Source organism: Caretta caretta, chromosome 2 (assembly GCF_965140235.1).
Source record: "Caretta caretta isolate rCarCar2 chromosome 2, rCarCar1.hap1, whole genome shotgun sequence".
Lineage (NCBI taxonomy): Eukaryota > Metazoa > Chordata > Testudines > Cheloniidae > Caretta > Caretta caretta.
Window position 1 is genome coordinate 254036793 of NC_134207.1, and position 21963 is coordinate 254058755.

The following is a 21963-nucleotide window of genomic DNA, read 5'->3' on the forward strand; positions in this document are numbered from 1 at the left end:
GGATGTTCTAAACCTATTGCTTATGTCTGTGTGTGCTTAAATCTAATAAATTGTAGTTTTAGATAAGAGCACGCTTACTTGCAATCAATTGTTCATCAGCCTGAAGCGCTGTGTTCCCACGGATTTATTCCTGACACCACCAGGAGTGAAACGGTTATATTATGACTGCTTTGGGTTCTAAAAACCCTGGGTAACAGAGAAATGGAATTGTTTAAATCACAGTTTACAGAAATAACTCACCTCGTTAAGGTAGACAATAAAACACAAACAAGGCCATCAGTGAATAACTGTTTGGTACATTTAATCAAACAAGTTTCTGTCATTCATGTAAGTACTGCAGACAATGGAACACCATTCAACCTTCCCCTGTTCCCTGCTCAACAAAGAGGTATTTCAATATCCAGTCAATGCTTCCAAAATCAGGGCCCAAATCTGTGGGAGACTGAATGTTGACTGCCCTTTATACCTGTGGAGGTCAATCATAGCTGGGGTTACTTTGTCCATCACGGGACTGGGACTTTATTTTAGTTGTATTTTAATCTAAGTACTTCCGAAATTTAACTCAGAACATTTTTTTCTTTTTGCTGTAAAGAGCAAGATACATTGGTACACTCCTACTGATTTATGCTGATCCTATGATGCAAAGCAGAAATATGCTTGACTGAATTGAAGTGATACCAATGGATCTGCCCCCACCCTCACCTGTGACAGGTGCCTTTGGCAAAGGTTTGCTGTTCTGTAATGGTAACTCTTAGCAGGCCTAACAAACTCACTGCACCCAACACTTTGCTTTCAGAGTCTTTATCTGAAGAGAGTAAAATGAGTTGTCCAATAAAAGCTTGTGTCAGACTGACCCTCATAATCATTGTGCTATATATGTACAGATGACATTTAAGGAGCTGTGTATATATACTAGAAAATATGTTTGACAATCTGAATCAAAGCAGGGATAACAAGCAGGTTTTGATGTGGCAAAAAGTGTGTATTCACCTGTCTGCCTTGGTTCACACAGAAAATAAGCATTGCAAGCCAATATAATGGCAGTTTGTTTGTATATAACATCAACATGAGGATGTGAAGGCAACTTGGAGCCAGCACATCAGGGAATAAACCACAAGGGTCATCCTGGCTCTGGGGACAAAACAATGAATTTGGGGAATATTAAGAGAAGGCAAAAAGACATCTTTTCATCCTTCCCTGAGGAACCAAACAGGACCATGCTTTTTCTGTTCATGAAAGGGGAATCTACGTCATCTTGATGGAGACATTGGGAGATTTCCTTAGGTGAGATAAACTATCATAGAATCATAGAATCATAGAATATCAGGGTTGGAAGGGACCCCTGAAGGTCATCTAGTCCAACCCCCTGCTCGAAGCAGGACCAATTCCCAGTTAAATCATCCCAGCCAGGGCTTTGTCAAGCCTGACCTTAAAACCCTCTAAGGAAGGAGATTCTACCACCTCCCTAGGTAACGCATTCCAGTGTTTCACCACCCTCTTAGTGAAAAAGTTTTTCCTAATATCCAATCTAAACCTCCCCCACTGCAACTTGAGACCATTACTCCTCGTTCTGTCATCTGCTACCATTGAGAACAGTCTAGAGCCATCCTCTTTGGAACCCCCTTTCAGGTAGTTGAAAGCAGCTATCAAATCCCCCCTCATTCTTCTCTTCTGCAGGCTAAACAATCCCAGCTCCCTCAGCCTCTCCTCATAAGTCATGTGTTCTAGACCCCTAATCATTTTTGTTGCCCTTCGCTGGACTCTCTCCAATTTATCCACATCCTTCTTGTAGTGTGGGGCCCAAAACTGGACACAGTACTTCAGATGAGGCCTCACCAATGTCGAATAGAGGGGAACGATCACGTCCCTCGATCTGCTCGCTATGCCCCTACTTATACATCCCAAAATGCCATTGGCCTTCTTGGCAACAAGGGCACACTGCTGACTCATATCCAGCTTCTCGTCCACTGTCACCCCTAGGTCCTTTTCCGCAGAACTGCTGCCTAGCCATTCGGTCCCTAGTCTGTAGCGGTGCATTGGGTTCTTCCGTCCTAAGTGCAGGACCCTGCACTTATCCTTATTGAACCTCATCAGATTTCTTTTGGCCCAATCCTCCAATTTGTCTAGGTCCTTCTGTATCCTATCCCTCCCCTCCAGCGTATCTACCACTCCTCCCAGTTTAGTATCATCCGCAAATTTGCTGAGAGTGCAATCCACACCATCCTCCAGATCATTTATGAAGATATTGAACAAAACCGGCCCCAGGGCCGACCCTTGGGGCACTCCACTTGATACCGGCTGCCAACTAGACATGGAGCCATTGACAAAGGTCTAAAGACATTAGACAAAGGTCTTTTAGCCTGTTAAAGTTAAGTTTAGACTCTAGGAATCATGTTATACTTTTGGTTTATATGTAAACATTTCTGTTTCCACCATTATCATTGAGACTAACCAATTTATTTGAGCATGAGCTTTCGTGAGCTACAGCTCACTTCATCGGATGCATACCGTGGAAACTGCAGAAGACATTATATACACACAGAGACCATGAAACAATACCTCCTCCCGCCCCACTGTCCTGCTGGTAATAGCTTATCTAAAGTGATCATCAAGTTGGGCCATTTCCAGCACAAATCCAGGTTTTCTCACTCCCTCACCCCCCTCCAAAAAACACACACACAAACTCACTCTCCTGCTGGTAATAGCTTATCCAAAGTGACCACTCTCCCTACAATGTGCATGATAATCAAGGTGGGCCATTTCCAGCACAAATCCAGGTTTTCTCACCCCCATACACACACAAACTCACTCTCCTGCTGGTAATAGCTCATCCAAAGTGACCACTCTCCCTACAATGTGCATGGTAATCAAGGTGGGCCATTTCCAGCACAAATCCAGGCTTTCTAACCCCAACCCCCCCCTCCCCCCCGGGAACACACACACACACACACACACAAACTCACTCTCCTGCTGGCAAAAGCTCATCCAAACTGACCACTCTCCAAGTTTAAATCCAAGTTTAACCAGAACGTCTGGGGGGGGGGGGGGGGTTAGGGAAAAACCAGGGGAAATAGGCTACCTTGCATAATGACTTAGCCACTCCCAGTCTCTGTTTAAGCCTAAATTAATAGTATCCAATTTGCAAATGAATTCCAATTCAGCAGTTTCTCGCTGGAGTCTGGATTTGAAGTTTTTTTGTTGTAAGATAGCGACCTTCATGTCTGTAACTGCGTGACCAGAGAGATTGACGTGTTCTCCGAGTGGTTCATGAATGCTATAATTCTTGACATCTGATTTGTGTCCATTTATTCTTTTACGTAGAGACTGTCCAGTTTGACCAATGTACATGGCAGAGGGGCATTGCTGGCACATGATGGCATATATCACATTGGTGGATGTGCAGGTGAACGAGCCTCTGATAGTGTGGCTGATGTTATTAGGCCCTGTGATGGTGTCCCCTGAATAGATATGTGGGCACAGTTGGCAACGGGCTTTGTTGCAAGGATAAGTTCCTGGGTTAGTGGTTCTGTTGTGTGGTATGTGGTTGTTGGTGAGTATTTGCTTCAGGTTGCGGGGCTGTCTGTAGGCAAGGACTGGCCTGTCTCCCAAGATTTGTGAGAGTGTTGGGTCATCCTTCAGGATAGGTTGTAAATCCTTAATAATGCGTTGGAGGGGTTTTAGTTGGGGGCTGAAGGTGACGGCTAGTGGCGTTCTGTTATTTTCTTTGTTAGGCCTGTCCTGTAGTAGGTGACTTCTGGGAACTCTTCTGGCTCTATCAATCTGTTTCTTCACTTCCGCAGGTGGGTATTGTAGTTGTAAGAAAGCTTGACAGAGATCTTGTAGGTGTTTGTCTCTGTCTGAGGGGTTGGAGCAAATGCGGTTGTATCGCAGAGCTTGGCTGTAGACGATGGATCGTGTGGTGGACACTACAGTGCTAATAAACAATGGTCACATAAACACCACCCTATACCGGAAACCGACTGACCGCTATTCCTACCTACATGCCTCCCAGCTTTCACCCTGACCACACCACACGATCCATCGTCTACAGCCAAGGGAGAGTGGTCACTTTGGATGAGCTATTACCAGCAGGAGAGTGAGTTTGTGTGTGTATGGGGGTGGAGGGGTGAGAAAACCTGGATTTGTGCAGGAAATGGCCCACCTTAATTATCATGCACATTGTAGGGAGAGTGGTCACTTTGGATAAGCTATTACCAGCAGGAGAGTGAGTTTGTGTGTGTGGTTTTTGGAGGGGGGTGAGGGAGTGTGAGAACCTGGATTTGTGCAGGAAATGGCCCACCTTGATTATCATACACATTGTGAAGAGAGTGGTCACTTTGGATGGGCTATTACCAGCAGGAGAGTGAGTTTGTGTGTGTGTGGGGGGGGCAGAGGGTGAGAAAACCTGGATTTGTGCTGGAAATGGCCCAACTTGATGATCATTTTAGATAAGCTATTACCAGCAGGACAGTGGGGCGGGAGGAGGTATTGTTTCATGGTCTCTGTGTGTATATAATGTCTTCTGCAGTTTCCACGGTATGCATCTGATGAAGTGAGCTGTAGCTCACGAAAGCTCATTCTCAAATAAATTGGTTAGTCTCTAAGGTGCCACAAGTACTCCTTTTCTTTTTGCGAATACAGACTAACACGGCTGTTACTCTGAAACCTACCATTATCATTATTCACTATCTCTTGAATCTTAGTCTTTCATAATATATGTATGATTGTTTTCACTATCAATATATCTCAGAGTTGTGATGTTACATTGCAGCTGGTCCTCGATTGAACCAAACAAGCTAGTGGGTGCACTGTTCAGTTGGGGACAACTTCTCCGGTAATTTCTGAGTGTCCAGCAGCTAAAGGCTGGACACTGCAGGGGAACATGTCAAGGGTGCTTGGGGTGCACCTATAGTTAACCTGCAAGGCAAACTAAGGGCTGGCAGAGGCAAACCCAAAGGAGGTTGTTTGTTTGGGTAGCTAAGGGTATGTTTACACTGCAATGAAATACCCTTGGCTGACCCATGTCAGCTGACTTGGGCTCTGGCTATGGGGCTATAAAACTGCAGTGTACATATTTGGGATTGGGCTGGAGCCTAAGCCCTGGGATCCTGTGATGGGGACCCAGCTTAAACCCAAACATTTACACTGCAATTTTATAGTACCTCAGCCGGAGCCCCATGAACCTCAGTCAGCTGACACGGACCAGCCACAGGTGTTTTATTGCAGTGTAGACATGCCCTTTCAGAGTAGTCATATCAGGAAGCTGCCACCCAGTTATATATGAGTACATCTTCTTCTCACTGGATTCAGAGGGGCTCACAGTACTGGGCATCCCGAGAAAGTGTCACAGCCCCAAGTATTTTTGTTCTAAGATGATGGATCTTACAGTGCATTGAGCAAGAAATACTTTGAACATTTGTCTTTTTGCACTGTAAATCAGATTGGGTTCCCCGCACCCTATCATTGCTTAAGTACCATGGACAGCTCAAAGTTGAGGAAATGGGACGAAAGCATGATAAACCTTAAAAATGAACATCGCAAGAATATCTTTTGATTTATTGAATGAATTGAATGTACAGCTGCTACAAGATCCCTTTTGAATACATTAAGTATGTTTTTCTAATATTAACTTATTTGATACTATTGTAATAAAATGAAAATTTTGCGATCTACTAAACAAAAGATATGAAACCCACTGGATGTTAAACAAGAATGTTAATTAACTCTGACTGAGTTAATTATGACAAGGGAAGCTTTTTTATGACCAAAGGGCCACATGGATTTAGCTATAACATTTTAAAAAGAACTTCTCTAGTGTCATAAGCAAAAGGTCAAACAAGTGAATCCCATAATCAATGCACAATAACAAGGCAAGTAGAAGAGGAGGATGAATGCTTTTGAAACACAAAGAAATTAATGTTTAATTATTTAGTAAAATGACTTTAAATACACAAATGCAATGCCACCATCATTAATGTTTACATTAACCAGAAACATTTCTTTGTCTGGATTATGTTAATTAGTACTAAGGGGTTTTTATTGTCTGAATGTTACTCCACAGACTAGACAGTATTTACAAGCACAAGGTCAGATCAGACTCTGGGAGAAAAATCGGTGGGAGGAAAACTTAGTTTTCTGTGAATCATCCCAGTGAGTCAGGGCGTGAGCTTTGCTCCGGCAGAGCTGGTAGGGGACACAGACATCTGAATGCACAGTTATCCCAAGATCCACAGGGCATCCTAGCAACTTCCTGCTTCCTTGTGCAGTCATTCACAGGTATCAAATGTGGATCTGGCAGTGTGTTACACCCACTTTGCCCAGGTGTGAACGGCTGCACAAGTGCATGGCAATGGAGAATTTGGTCCTGAATTTTTGTAAGCATTCTGGCTGGATTCTGAGCTTCACCTCTGGGAGGCACAGCAAAGAAAGATGCAGCCCCGGGTGGGAGGGTGGCTTTAAGCATCCCCAGGACTCTGGGTTTTTGAGAAGGCCAGTCTGTCCCCCACCATAGCAGCCTCCTGAGAGCTACCTAGGGACTACTCATAGCAACTCAGAATCACCATAGTAACCTACAGTATAGGGATTCCTGGCCCTGACACATCCCTTCTTGATCTCAGTCATGGCATGCCCCCCTAACACCTAATTCTCTGCTCCAAGGGGATTCTCCTCCAAATGGCTGTAATCTCCTGCAGCAGCATGGAGCAGCTGTTGAAGAGTGGAGAATTCCACATTCTAAACTTATTTTCCCCCTTGATTATACTAATGGTATAGCATGGGATTTATTTGATGTAATTTGAAGAAGGGGTGGGATGGAGTTTAGAGCTTGCTGAAGGCTCTGACAGAACCTGCAATCTAGTTCACCTCAGAGGGAAAATGTTTGCTCTTCAGAAAGATTTTTCTGAGCCCCATGGATAAGTCATGTAATGGACCCTCAGCTTGGTTTAGTAGGAAAAGGGCTGTGAATCATTTTATGGACCACAAGATGGATAAGGATTCTGTTAAATGCAGATGGAGCTTCTCATTCAAGAACCAGATTTCCCTGCTTATAGTATTTGACTATCCATTCTCTACATGTACTGCAGAAACCAACAGAATTATTCTCCCTCTTCTCTCATGTGTTTAAGTAGCTTGCTTGGATTTGATCTAGACTCACTTTTAAAAGGATACTAATCACAAAGTGAGGGTCCTTTCTGCAAACGTGCGATGCATACACCTACACCAAGCTCCAGAAAAAAAGGAAATCATCGGTGTTCTTCAAAGCAGTTTGAACAAGCAGGTGAAAACTACCCTTCCCACAGTCTTAATCAGTTAAGACATTGTGTCTGAATCATGAAATGCCAACCACAGAAAAATCTTTGGGATAAAGCTGATAAAAAAAAAATATTTCTCCAAGCAAACCATATCTCTGTGGATTCTGATAACATTCAGTGTCAATTTATTATGTACTCAAGGCATGAATCAATTGTCACAAGTAGGAGTACAAACTACTTTACATTGTTATTTGATAGGAAAGATTTTTTTCTTAAGAAAGTAGATGAGCGTACAGCAGTGACTGTCTTCTTTATGCTTGTTTACCTGTCATTTGTAATCTATATTTGATTTTGTAGTTTTTAATCTGTCATCTTTGTAGCTCATCTGCCACCTTGTGGTCCTTTTGCAAATGTTTTAGGGCATAAAAAAAACAAAGTATTTGATAGGTTTCAGAGTAGCAGCCGTGTTAGTCTGTATTCGCAAAAAGAAAAGGAGTACTTGTGGCACCTTAGAGACTAACAAATTTATTTGAGCATAAGCTTTCATGAGCTACAGCTCACTTCATCGAAGCTTATGCTCAAATAAATGTGTTAGTCTCTAAGGTGCCACAAGTACATTTATTTGAGCATAAGCTTCGATAAAGTGAGCTGTAGCTCATGAAAGCTTATGCTCAAATAAATTTGTTAGTCTCTAAGGTGCCACAAATACTCCTTTTCTTTTTAAAGTATTTGATGTTTAGCAAGATATTTGAGGCTGCACTACGTTCATGCTAACTAGGCATTCCATATTATCATGGACATTCAAGGCACAATAGCACTTCATTTTTCTTCAATTAACCACTGCTGATATGGACAAATAATTGATAGTTATGGTAAAAATATCTGGGTCAAAATTTCCGTAAGTGACTAATGATTTCGGGTACCCAGTTGAAAACTCCTTTAATGAGGCTTGAGCTTCTGAATGCTGACCACCCACTTGTTTCCAAGATCCACTCTTTGTAAAATATCTCAAGCTGGGCACTGAAAACTGAGGCACCCAAAATGACTAGTCACTTTTGAAAATGTAGCCTCTGATATTTATTGATAAACTAAACTGATATTTTCATCTCTCCCTGATAACACCTTTAATTAAAGCCTATGTTATTCCATCTGTTATTTGAACCTAGCTACCCAGTACCTTCCAGATTTTCACAGTTACTGCCAAAACAAATTATCACTCGTTTTTAGCTACTTCAGCGAAGTTGGTATTTTAGCACAGTCTGAAAACCAACCTGCCATTCCAGCAGCTGCGGCAGGATGTGTTTATAAGATGGAAGTACACCTGCTACACGCTAAAACACCAACTGTACTGCAGTGTGAGATTAGTGCTTAGAGAAAGACTGTCACACATCAACGAGATGTGATACGCCTGTTACCCGGGGTTCTTTCAACCAAAAACTCTTGGTTACTTTTACTCTGTGCGAGGTGGTGTCAGGAAATAAATCAGAGGAGACACAGCCGTCCAACCGATAGATGGCTGGTACAACCAGGACAACAGAAGAGGGCTTTCACTTAAAGCTAAACTTTACTTAGTCTCAAGCACCTATACACACATCTGCAACAGGTTAGTAAAACACCCCCAACCCTTGATAATTACCAAAGCTGAGTGTGGCTCTCGAGTGGCACAGCGTCAGCTTGTCTGCCGGTGGGAAACACAAGATGCATCCAGAGAGAGAGTCCAGTCCTGAAGAATCCCACTACCTCAAACTTTTTCCCCTTATTTATACATTAGTAACAGAATGACATGTCCCTTAAAGTAAACTTGTTAAGTAAGCAGTTTCAATGGTCAAGCGAGAGGTTCCTTCTGATTATCAATTAACCAGGTGTGGGTTCTTCCAGAGTTTGCAGCCTTGAGGCCCCAATAGACATTCCTGGGGCACATCCTGCTCTTCTAAGATGCATGTATCAGCAACTTCAACACAATTCTTATCAGGAAGGACGCGGGGTCAAGCTGCCCTCTCTGTGGCACCCAAAAACCCCCCTCCCCTCTTGCCTTGGTTAAACTGAGACTGCTGAATGGCCAATTTACAGCCTGCTGACTTGGCTGCTTTTAGCAATAAGCCATAGTGGTTTTAGGCACTTTACTGGTTTGCCAAAGTCTCCCCGTACACGCCCACCCTAGATGTTTACAGAATGCTAAGCACTGTAGTATCTTGGGCCCTAATTTGGCCAGGTGGCTAACGTTAAGCCATGGCTTAAACACATGGCTAACGTTAAGCATGTAAGTAGTCCCATTGCTGTGCTATCCTGCTCTCTACCTCACTCCCTGAGACAAGCACCCATATAATGGTTTCTGACAGTACCACTGTGACCCCAATTGTCTATTTTTCCAGGCTCCTTAGCCAGCACCTAAATAACTGAGTTTTAGTTGTGTATAAAATGGGATCCAACGTACAGTTTCCTTGGTTAAAAGGAAGAAGGGAAAAGCTACACAGAAGGATATACAGTTTAATAGGATGCAGTATTTTAAAGCCCTGTTAAGCCTGTGCTTTTCATAGATTTCAAGGCCAGAAGGCACCACTATTGAAGCTCTTGTTCACTCACCAAGAGAAAGGCTTTGTTTGCCTCTTGCAAATATGAGGATGAACCCATATTCAATTTCCTTTGTCCTGTAAAGATCAGATGAGGCTCTATGGTGGGATCTTTGAAGTTGCCTTGGGGATTTGGACACCCCATTCCCAGTAACTTCCCTAAGGCAGCTGTGAAAATCCCAACCTCTTTCACTTATAAATAGGGAGTAATCCCACTGCAGCTAATGGTACAAAACAGTCAGGCCTAGGATGTTTATTATTAACCATTAAGGCTTAGTCAGTGGCTGTGCTATTTAGGCCTCAGAATTAATCGTAGCAGGAAGTGTGTTTATTTAACAGCTCTCAGCGTTTCAAGTAGGGTGTCTAGGTGTCTGGCCAATGGGAGCTGCAGAGGCGGCGCTTGGGGCGGGGGCAGTGTGCGGAGCCCCCTGGCTGTCCCTATGCATAGGAGCCAGAGAGGGGGACATGCTGTTGCTTCTGGGAACTGCTTGAGGTAAGCGCCACCTCTGGGCCCCAACCCCCTGCCCCAGCTCCCACCCTGATCCCCCTCCTGCCCTCTGAACCACTCAATCCCAACCTAGTGCATCCTCCTGCACCCCAAACTCCTCATCCCCAGCCCAACCACAGAGTTTGCATCCCCAGCCAGAGCCCTCACACCCTCCAACCCCCTTCCCCAGCCCTGAGCCCCCTCCTGTATCCCAAATCGCTCATCTCTCGCCCCACATCAGAGCCTGCACCCCCAGCCAGGGCCCTCACTGCTCCCCCACATCCCAAGCCCATGCCCCAGCTAAAAGCCCCCTCCCGCATCCTGAACCCCTCATTTCTGGCCCCACCCCAGAACCTACACCCCAAGCCCAGAGCCCGTACCACCTCCCACACCCCAACCCCCTGCCTCAGCCCAGAGCCCCCTCCCATACTCCGAACCCCTCGGCTCCACCTCCCAGCCTGGAGCCCCCTCCCACACCCCAAACCCCTCATCCCTGGCCCCACCACAGAGCCTGCACCCCCAGCCGGAGCCGGAGCCCCCTCTCACATCCCAACGCACTGCCTCAGCCTGGAGTCCCCTCCCACACTCTGAACCCCTCATTTCTGGCCCCACCCAGAGCCCTCACCCCCTCCTCCACCAGAGTCCCCTGAGCCAGCCCAGTGAAAATGAGCAAGTGAGTGAGGATGGGGAGAGCGAGCGACAGAGGGAGGGAGGATGGAGTGAGTGGGGGAGGGGCCTCAGAGAAGGGACGGGGCATGGGTAGGGCCTCAGAGGAGGGGTGGGGCAGAGACAGGGCAAGGTTATTCGGTTTTGTGTGAGTGAAAAGTTGGCAACCCTAGTTTCAAGTAATCTGTTTTCACATTGGTTGCCCATTTTGCCATATGCGCTAGCAATTCACTATGGGCAACTTTGTGGTTGGCCCTTATGTGGCTGTGCAGTAGTGGTGGAGCGGGGTAAGGAGTCTCAAGTACACCCTCCCCATAATCACATGCTGTGCCTCTCTGTCCCCCTCTAGTGGTGGCTGAGCCACATATAGAGGTTGGTAAGCCTGCTACATACTTGGATAACAAAGCTGGGTCTTTTAGCACGGGCAGTATTATTTATTATTAATTATTATTGTTATTATTATTATTATTTGTATTACTGTAGCATCTAGTAGTCCTAGTCATGCACAGGGGCTTCACTGAGCTAGACACTGTACAAACACAGAACAAAAGGACAGTCCCTGCCCCCAAAGAGCTTATACTCTAAGTGAATAGAGGCTTGTGCTTGTAGAACCAAATATTCCGAGATGGTGATGACCATCTTCTGTGCATTGCCCAGCAGACCTGGCTCACTATGCAGCATGGTTAGCAGAGAAAAACCTTGAACCTTTTAACTGAAGCAGAACACCACCGGGTATTGTGGCTCTGCACCACTCCCAGTGTACGGCTAAGTGCCATAATTTAGCCACATGTTGTAATTTTCTGTTTTGTACACATGTACATACTGTGCAAAATGACAGGCCTGCTTTGAAGATTATGCGAATTACCTGAGAGAGGGCACTGATCAGCTAAACTCCAAGTGTGAGAAGAAATTTCAGATTGCTTGCTATACCCCTGGTCAGAGGAAGATCTTGCTATGAGATCCAGGCTGAGCCACATTAACGCCTGAAACCATAAGTTGGGCTCCCTGGCACAAATCCCATGACCGGCTATGGAACAGGCTGCTGGTGCAAACGGGATGGAAATAGAGAGGTTTATAACCCTGTGCCAAATTTTTGCAGACTCTTTAGGGCTATATTCTGCCTCTCACTGTCAGGTTGTTTAGCACCTTACTCCATAAATTGTCCCACTGATGTCACTGAGCCAACTAACAGAGTAAGATACGATTCAGCCTGAGGGTGAGTGGCAGAATCAAGTCCCTAGTGTTGCTTTACCTAATGTTCCATCAACTCAGTGCTTAAAGAGTGCAGAAAAATGAGGGGGTTCACCTGTAATTCTGCAGTCCAGTAACGGGGGTAATTTTAGCATTGTTATGAGCTCGGTAAAACTTTGGCTATGGGTTGAAGTAAAACCCCATTGAGATTAATAGGTGTGAACTCATCCTTCAATTAGCATAACTGTAAGCATAACCCTCCACCTAAGACAAAAGCAGTGTGTGAGCCCACCTAGGAGCTTTGGGCTGAATATTGCTTTTGGTCGGGGTGTGTCTGTATGTGTGGGAAGTCAGAAGAGACAAAAGACTGAAAAAGACAAGAATGGACAGTGGCCGAGGCAAAAAAGCAAGAAAGCCAAGCAGTTGTCTATGAACACAGTGTGACCCTGGAAAGAGCTAGAGAGAGCGCTTGAGGGCCTGTTGGCTAAGGAGGCGTTAGGTGGTAAGCTAAGAAACTGCTCCTTTTGTTCTTTGTTCCTCTTACATCTGGAGAAGTAGGACTTTGTACATTGTTTGTAAATAAACAACATTGCATCAAAGAAAATACCAGACTCCATCAAGTTCTACTTCCAACACCATAGAGCCCTGAACTTCAACTAGATGCTTAGGTCAAAAAGCGGCACCTGTATAGTACAAGTCAGCATTGAATAGCAGGGCCTCTCAGATGTTTTAGTTACTGCCTTTCCCACTGTCTTTGCAGTCTCCTGTGTAGCCGCACTATGCTGGCAGGAGAGAGCTCTCCTGCCGGCATAATTAAACCACCTCCCAACAAGCGGTGGTAGCTGTCAGCAGGAGACTATCTCCCACTGACATAGTGCTGTCCACACCAGCACTTTTATCTGAGAAAGTTGTCAGTCAGGGGTGTGTTTTTCATACCTCTGAGTGACAGAAGTTTTACTGACAAAAGTGGTGGTGTAGACATGGCCTAAGAGAGACAAGGTGGGTGAGGTAATATCTTGTATTTGACCAACTTCTGTTGGTGAGAGAGACAAGTTTTCCAGCTATCCAGAGCTCTTCTTCAGGTCTGGTAAAGGTACTCAGAATGACACATCTAAATAATGACAGGTTTCAGAGTTCAGAGGAACAGCCGTGTTAGTCTGTATTCACAAAAAGAAAAGGAGTACTTGTGGCACCTTAGAGACTAACCAATTTATTTGAGCATGAGCTTTCGTGAGCCACAGCTCACTTCATCAGATGTGTACCGTGGAAACTGCAGCAGACTTTATATACACACAGAGAATATGAAACAATACCTCCTCCCACCCCACTGTCCTGCTGGTAATAGATTATCTAAAGTGATCAGCAGGTGGGCCATTTCCAGCACAAATCCAGGTTTTCTCACCCTCCACCCCCCCACACAAATTCACTCTCCTGCTGGTGCTAACCCATCCAAAGTGACAACTCTTTACATAATCAAGTCGGGCTATTTCCTGCATAGATCCAGGTTTTCTCACTTCCCCCCCACCCCCAAACACACACAAACTCACTCTCCTGCTGGTAATAGCTCATCCAAACTGACCACTCTCCAAGTTTAAAATCAAGTTAAACCAGAATATCTGGGGGGGGGGGGGTAGGAGAAAACAAGAGGAAACAGGCTACCTTGCATAATGACTTAGCCACTCCCAGTCTCTATTTAAGCCTAAATTAATAGTATTCAATTTGCAAATGAATTCCAATTCAGCAGTTTCTCGCTGGAGTCTGGATTTGAAGTTTTTTTGTTTTAAGATAGCGACCTTCATGTCTGTGATTGCGTGACCAGAGAGATTGAAGTGTTCTCCGACTGGTTTATGAATGTTATAATTCTTGACATCTGATTTGTGTCCATTTATTCTTTTACGTAGAGACTGTCCAGTTTGACCAATGTACATGGCAGAGTAGCAGCCTTATTAGTCTGTATTTGCAAAAAGAAAAGGAGTACTAGTGGCACCTTAGAGACTAACCAATTTATTTGAGCATAAGCTTTCGTGAGCTACAGCTCACTTCATCGGATGCTGTAGCTCATGAAAGCTTATGCTCAAATAAATTTGTTAGTCTCTAAGGTGCCACTAGTACTCCTTTTCTTTTTACAGCTAAATAAATACAAGATCAAACAGATAGTCTAGCATAAGTAGTTAGCACATATTCTAAGGGACAATTCAAAGTTAACTGGGGTGTTAATGGGCCACTTCTCCTTGAATGGCCCCGTAGAATATATGCCCAACTACTTATGCTAAACTAGGGGTTCGCAAACTGGGGGTCGGGACCCCTCAGGGGGTCATGAGGTTATTACATGGGGGGTCGCGAGCTGTCAGCCTCCACACCAAACCCCACTTTGCCTCCAGCATTTTTAATGGTGTTAAATATATAAAAACGTGTTTTTAACTTAATGGGGGGGTCGCATTCAGAGGCTTGCTATGTGAAAGGGGTCACCAGTCCAGAAGTTTGAGAACCACTGTGCTAAACTTTAGCTCTGACTCTCTGAGTCTCTTACCCAGACCTGAAGAAGAGCTCTGTGTAGCCTGAAAGCTTCTCTCTCTCACCAACAGAAGTTGGTCCCATACTCACCCACCTTGTCTCTCTAATATCCTGGGATCAACACAGCTACACCACCACTGCATACAGCAAAGGAAAGCAACAGAGTTTCTTGCTTTGAAGAACCAATGGTGTATTGGATTTGGCCATGTCTGGGAAAAAAGTAATGCATGCCAGCTCCATTGAGTTCCCACATACCAGTGGTATTATAGCAACCAAAATGGCCTATAAAAAGTCACCACTCTTTCCTGACATTTTTGCTCACTGTTTTATATGCAGACACCCAACTGTTTCTACTGTTCATCACTCCACAGTTCATTATTTAGGGCTGTTTGCTGGGGTGTAGGAGACAAGCACATGACACTAAACACTGTCTAAGCCACTGGCCGGTAGGGCTGTACAAAGAGGCTGCAGACAAAGCATCAATTCAAAAGGTTTCTTCCCCTTTCCCCCCAAAAAGAGAGGCAGAGGGGACCTTCATGCCAGCTTCATACGGGCCAGCCTGCAGGGGAGACCAGGGATGGAGACTGATCTGCCAGGTGGACTGCAACGCCTATTAGTACCCATGTGCTAGAAGAGCTGCCCACAGAAAGTCTGTTTCCCAACAGTAGATGAAACAAAGTGATAGGGATACAGTTGGAGTGGGAAGAAAGGCAGGTGACTCCCGCATGGCCATTTTGGACAGACTTAAGGTTGATGAGCTGAGAGCAGTGAAGCCAGACTGGAGAAGGTTACAGTGCAATCGAGGTGAGTAATGACCAAGGTCTTTGCAGGAAGGTTCATGGGGACAAGGAAGAGAGAGGAAAAATGAGGAAGGGGAGGACAGGATGGAGAAAGTGCCAGTGTGGGAGAGCTAGGGGAGGTGTGGATGAGAATAAGAACATAACATAAGAACGGCCATACTGGGTCAGACCAATGGTCAACCTAGCCCAGTAGCCTGTCTTTTGACAGTGACCAATGCCCAGTACTTCAAAGGGAAAGAACAGAACCGGGCAATGATCAAGTGATCCATCCACTGTTGTCCAGTCCCAGTATCTGGCAATCAGAGGCTTAAGACACCCAAAGCATGGAGTTGCATCCTGATCATCTTGGCTAATAGCCATTGATGGACCTATGTTCCATCAACTTATCTAATTATTTTTTGATCTCAGTTATATTTTTGGCCTTCACAGCATCCTCTGGCAATGAGTTCCACAGGTTGACTATGTGTTGTGTGAGGAAGCAATTTCCTTTTGAATGCAACTGGGGCAATGCTGGGCTGAAAGCAGGAAATAAATTTCTTGCACCTGTCCACCGAAAATCAGGGAGATTAGAGAAGAGAATGGTACCAAAGGAGGGAAAAGGTTTGCCAGACCCTGTGGAAGTGAAGGGAAGAAATATTAGACTTTACATCCTGGCGGGCACCCCTGCAGAGTGTCTGATGAGATTTCCAGAACTCACAGGAGATGAAGAGATGGGGCACATGTGTCACTGCCTTTTCAAGCTTCCTAGTTACTTATTTATATAAGGCTACCCACGTAACCTATTTTCTATTTCAAAACTAGCTGAAAGAGCGTACTTGAATAATACATTTTGATCTATACCAATATTTTAAATCAAAGTGGTTCTGCATTATTCGTTCCAATCTGTCTGCATTTTAAATTATGCCACAGCAGAGTGTTTCAACATGAATTGCACTTGAAATATAAATTTGTTTAGGCTGCTTTTTTCCTTTTCCTTTTCCAAACAATCTGATACAGCAGTTGTAATGGATTTTTAAACACACTTATCACAGAATCATTTTGGAGAAGAAAAGCCAGAAAGTGGAACACAAATAGGGTCCTCCTTATAGCATTTCCCAAGGGCTTTGTGGAGAAGTACAGTACAAAATATTATGCCAAAACCGATTTGACCTTCTAATGAGGTACTCTTTATACATATAATGGATTAAATCTGAAGCTTAAAAAAATGCTCATGTGCTTTCATATATCAAAGCAATGTTAAATCAGAGGAAGAATCGCTTCACTTCCTTGCCTTTCCCATAAGGCCCTTCCTTTCTAGAAGCCAGCTGGGTAGAATATCCTGTGAGATGCTGAGCACCCCACCTAGGTGCTGTTCACAGTCAGTTCCCAACACAAGACTTGAGGATATTCAGAACTTGGAAGATTGAGACCTAGTAGAAGCAAATGTCACTGTGCAAACCCCTTAAGAATTTCAATATCTTTTAATCCTCAGACTGTCAGGTACAGATGAATTATCTGTCCAGCTAGTACAAATAGAACGCATATTAATATTAATTTGGCATGAATCAGTAGATGGTGCTGTTATGAATATTCTTATAAGTTTAGTGTGTGAGCGGGCTACAGTCGTTGAAGAAAGGCTGTGTTGTTGTTAAGTTTGTGATGTAGATTCTTTTGGGAGAATCATTGTAAATAGCAAGACAGTTTGCTTTATGCATTCATCTATCTCTCTGGAGTCAAATCTGATGCAATGTTTCTTCCTGAGAACCCAGCTGTTCTGTGCTGTTTGGGCTCTTGAGATTTCACAAAGAGGATTGCCTGTCCACTCTTTGTGACCACCTCTGTTCAATGACTGATGTGCATAGTCTAAATAAACAAGTTTTTCTAAGAAAATACCAAGACTACATGTCACTGATTTCTCCTCTGGCAGGAAACCAGCCTGTAGGGCCCCAGCATTTGCTACCAGTAGAAGAGTGACAATACCAAATTGGTCATTGTCCTCTTCTAGAGGCTGGACCATGTAAAGTGATTTATATGTCTGCTGTTGCCTTCAAGCTCAAGCAGGAGCCGCTCATGTTTTTTTAGCTCCAGAGGCCCTGGGTTCAATCCTGTAGACAATCCATCCAGGGGCACTGTTATACAAATACAAATAAACAGTTGGTAGATATGTCTTTGTTACTACTTGTAAGGTTGAAATTGATACAGTACAAACAACTACATGTCATACCTAACAATTATTATGATTAATGAAAGGATGACTTTGGGACAGTCGACAGCATCACAAACATCAGCCACAAATCATAGTTAGGCATATGTTCATGTTAGTGGGTTTTGGCCATTAACAACAAGCAGTTGAGGAGGGTTTGCCGTGGACAGAGAGCTGTAGATCTTGTTGGAAACTGGGGAACAGGAGGGAGTCTAGTGGGACGTCAGTCACCAAGGAAAGGAAATAGTGGCTGGGTTCTTTTACGTGGAGTTGTCTCTTGTAGTTAATGGAATTAATAAAGGCTTTAAAAATAGGCAAGAGGGATGGAATAATTTAATTAGTGATGAATGCAATCTGTGATGACATGGTCCCATTCTAAACACACTAAAGGCCTCCATCGGATACATGCACATAGTTGACCTCCAAAGACTTCAGCCACCCCTCCTTGGGCAATTCTGAGGGCATACTTTGGGTCTAAGCCTTAATGACACAACACATTCTGTTGTGTCCTGCAAACATCAAAACTCAAGAATGTTCTCCACAAGACAGTAAAGACTATGCCAACATTAAGCCCTGTTTCTACTGAGGAAACCCTAAGAACTGGCGAATCTCTGGGGTCACAAGGTCTTCAGAAGCCCAGAGCGGGCACGGCTCCACACTGCTTTATATGAGATTTCTTCCTTCATTTGAACTTCATCACTTCTCTGTTACATGATTTGCTGTAAGGGACCGTGTGGCAGATAGGATCATGTTTTATTCACCTACCTGATTCACAAGTATCATAGGATACCAGTCCAGTCTGTCCCTTAGGGATCAAGTTGAGTTATTCATGTGTTCTTTAGAGATGTTATACTCCAAAAGCCAAAATGTGATCTCACATGCATGCAACCACGTTAAAATCAATGGGATAACCAAAGCCCAGCCCAGGGATAACCAAAGGCAAAATTTGACCCCCTTATCCCAATTACTGGGAATAAAAGACACTGGACCAAATCCTGGATCTTTGTTCAGTCCTTACTATCATTTTCTTTCCAGTAGGGCCCACAATGTTTCAAGGGACTGTTCACATGGAAGATACTGTGGAGTGTTATTAATAATACCCAGGTTTTGTATGGCATTTTTCACCAGAAAAATCTGTATGAAGGAGATCAGCATCATTAGCTCCATTTTACCAATAGGGAAACCAAGACAGAGAGATGAAGTGACTTGCCCAAGGTCTCCTGAGTCCCAGTCCACTGCTTTAATCACTGGGCAACACTGCTGCATTATCAGGATTTCGTCCATTGTAATTATTCCTGTTCAATTAATAATTTTTAATTTACGTAGATTCACAGAGCTTGCGGTCAAAAGGGACTATTTGATCATCTGCTCTGACCTCCTGTATAACATAGGGCCTTAAATTTCACCCAGTTACCTCTCTATTGAGCCCAATAACTTGTGTTTGACTGAAGCATATCTCCCAGAAAGACATCCAGTCTTGATCTGAAGACAAGATAGAGAATCCACCACTCACATAAAAAAATGGTTAAAAAGAGATTTAAGATTGCCACCAATATGAGCATAACTCAAATAAGGTATTTTGTATAAAAAGATCATCTTTATCATAAACACTACTTGCTTGTTCCACCCAAAATAAAAACATTAATTGAAAAAAATTACATACACAAAAAGGCCATGTATAAGTAACATAAAATGGAAAGATGAAAATGAACAAATTTATTATAAGGGTGAAGTTAGAGGGAGACAGTTTCCTAAAATCTCTTTTTCTGCAGTCACATCTATATGAAAGGTGTAGACAAAAGCCCAGTGTGTTTTCTCAGAAAACAACTGATATCTTCCTAGGGTAGTAAATCATGTTTACCATTACATTTAAAAACCTTAAAAGGGAGAGAGAAGATACCTGAGACTTCAGTATATAGCTTCCCACTGGGTTGGACATTATGATCCAAATCTTTTGTATTGGACTGTTAAACACCTGCTGACTTAATGTGCCATACAGTGCTAACCCTTCTTGCTGAATTTGGCCAAAATATCTTCAAAAACACTGGTGCAATAAAATTATTCTCAGTATACATAGTGTTTCCCTCAACTGGTATTATTTGTGCCTGCAGCACTGGAATATGTTAGTAAGGTAAGCACATCAGTCAGTGATTGGCTTAGATATCCACGTGGCAATAAAATATAGTCATCTATCTAATACATTGTGATTTCAAATTTCATGTGGACTTGGTGTCAGGCCAAATAGTTACAAGAACTGAATTAATGTTAAAGATATACAGTTAAAATCTCTAGAATATATATAGTTGGAGAAAGTAATATAAAAACTGCAGCCCTATCAAAATGCGAACTAGTCCTGGGTGATTGTGGGTACCATTTACACGTCAGACTATGGCTACTGACTCCGTACAAAGGCTAACATAATACAGTCTCTGCTCTGGAGTTACAGCTGCTCTTTCAGGTGTGGCAACATGGTGTAGGGTGACGTTTGCTGTATTCGTGGAATGACAGTACATGGAAAGTGGCCACTTCCACAGTCAGACCACTGTAAAGGGGTATTCCACTGAGATATTCCTACCTCAGACAACAAGGCAGGTGTACAGAGATTTTAAAAAATCCACAGTACAATCTGTAGAGCTACCATTTACTGTGTGGTTTGTATAGGTAACAAATTGCCTTGTCTCTACATCTGTTATTAATAGTCTGACTTGCGAACTATCACAAAGGTATTTACTCCTGGTGCAATGTCCGGCAATTCTGACATCACACTAATGTAGTAAAAATTGCTCTATGCCGAGTTTGGGGGACTGGTTGTGTGAGTCAGGGCTACTCAGCCTGAGCTAGGTTGCAGAAGCAGTCTCTCAGGGATATGCCTCTGTTGGTTACTTCTTTTTTCCATCCCATATGAAAGAGCAACATTATTCTCATCCAAAGAATTATAATAATTGCTATAGGAACAACAATAATTATAAACCTCTCTCACTGGCGGTTTTATTCGGCTTCACTCCATTATTATTCTGATGCATTTTGATTATTTTAGATATAGACATTACAGTTGTTATTGTTACAACACATTTCCACACTGCTCTTAACTTGCACTGTGCTTTGTACTTGCAGGCAAAGGAAGTGCCCTGCGCCGATAAGTTCACACTCTAAATAAGACAGGACAAAACACCACAAGACAAAATGCAGGACAATAAAGCAATAGAGGGAGGGCCTGGGGGTTGCTAATGGTGAAGAAAGGGAGGAGGCATTTTGGAGAGAAGAGAAAGGGCGCTGAGGGAAGAATCCAGGCAGTGACAGTATGATAGGAGGAAGGAAGCAGAGAGGATGGAAAGGAGATACAAAGAGTGGTAATGTAAGAGGAATGAGAATCGTGGGGGAGGGAGACAGGAGGTGGAAGTGAGAGAAGATGTAGAAGCAAGATTGTGGGGGCAAATTCTCTTCCCCAATTTGTGCCAATCAGATGGTACAAAGGAAGTGGAAACCTTCCTCGGCTCCTACTGGAAATACCCCCATCATGAAAGAGTCTTCAGCAGGCATGCAGTGTATGAAACTGGCTCTTACACCTCCCTCCCTGCAACTGGGGGCCCAATTCTGCCACTCTTAGCCGTGTGAGTAAACCCTCCTCATGCAAGCAGTCCCATGGAAGTCAAAGGATGACTTATGTCAGTGAGGGTTGCCAGATCGGGTCTACTGACTGTTCACAAAACTCAGGCTCTGGCTACACTACAGAGCTTGCAGCGGTGCTGTAGTGCAGACACTTCAAGCCGATGGGAGTGAGATCTCCATCAACTTAATTACTCCAGCCCCTGTGAGCTGCGGTAGCTATGTCAGTGGGAGAAGTTCTCCCGCCAACATAGTGCTGTCCACACTGGTGCTTGGGTCGGTGCTTGGCTTATTCACACCCCTGAGCGACACAGCTTATACCGACGTAAGTGTACATAGCCTCAGTCATGCCGGAGGCTCAAATTACATTTGGAAAGGCTCCTTTGTTCTCCAAGAATCACCCCCGTCTCTGGTCTCTGACTTAGCAGCACAAGCATAAACAGTATCATGTTAACTCAGCCCTGCCAGATGCTCAGATATCCCTGCCACGTGAGTGAAGTGCAACAAAACTGGAATAATTGTTAGGAGACATATTACTCTTACATGGCTGCATATATTGGGTTGTCTCAAACTAAGGAAGCAAGGGTTGTCAGACACAAAGATACACTGAATTATTGATAACATGCATTTTTAGAGTCATGTTGATGTTATATAAAAAAATGGTGAAGTTTTAAGTCTTATGAATTGTTAAATATGT

General features: G+C 43.8%; 1 long non-coding RNA gene across 3 annotated transcripts in view; it reads right to left on the reverse strand.

Annotated features, from left to right (window-relative positions):
• LOC125630825 (uncharacterized) overlaps positions 1-9030 on the reverse strand; it is a 43061-nt gene extending 34031 nt beyond the window's left edge. Inside the window, exon 1 of one of the 3 annotated variants that reach the window (XR_012667293.1) lies at positions 8887-9030. This is a non-coding gene — a long non-coding RNA (uncharacterized LOC125630825). The remainder of the gene's footprint in view (positions 1-8886) is intronic. The other 2 variants (XR_007354798.2, XR_012667292.1) reach the window with 2 other exon arrangements.
• Positions 9031-21963: the final 12933 nt, after the last annotated feature.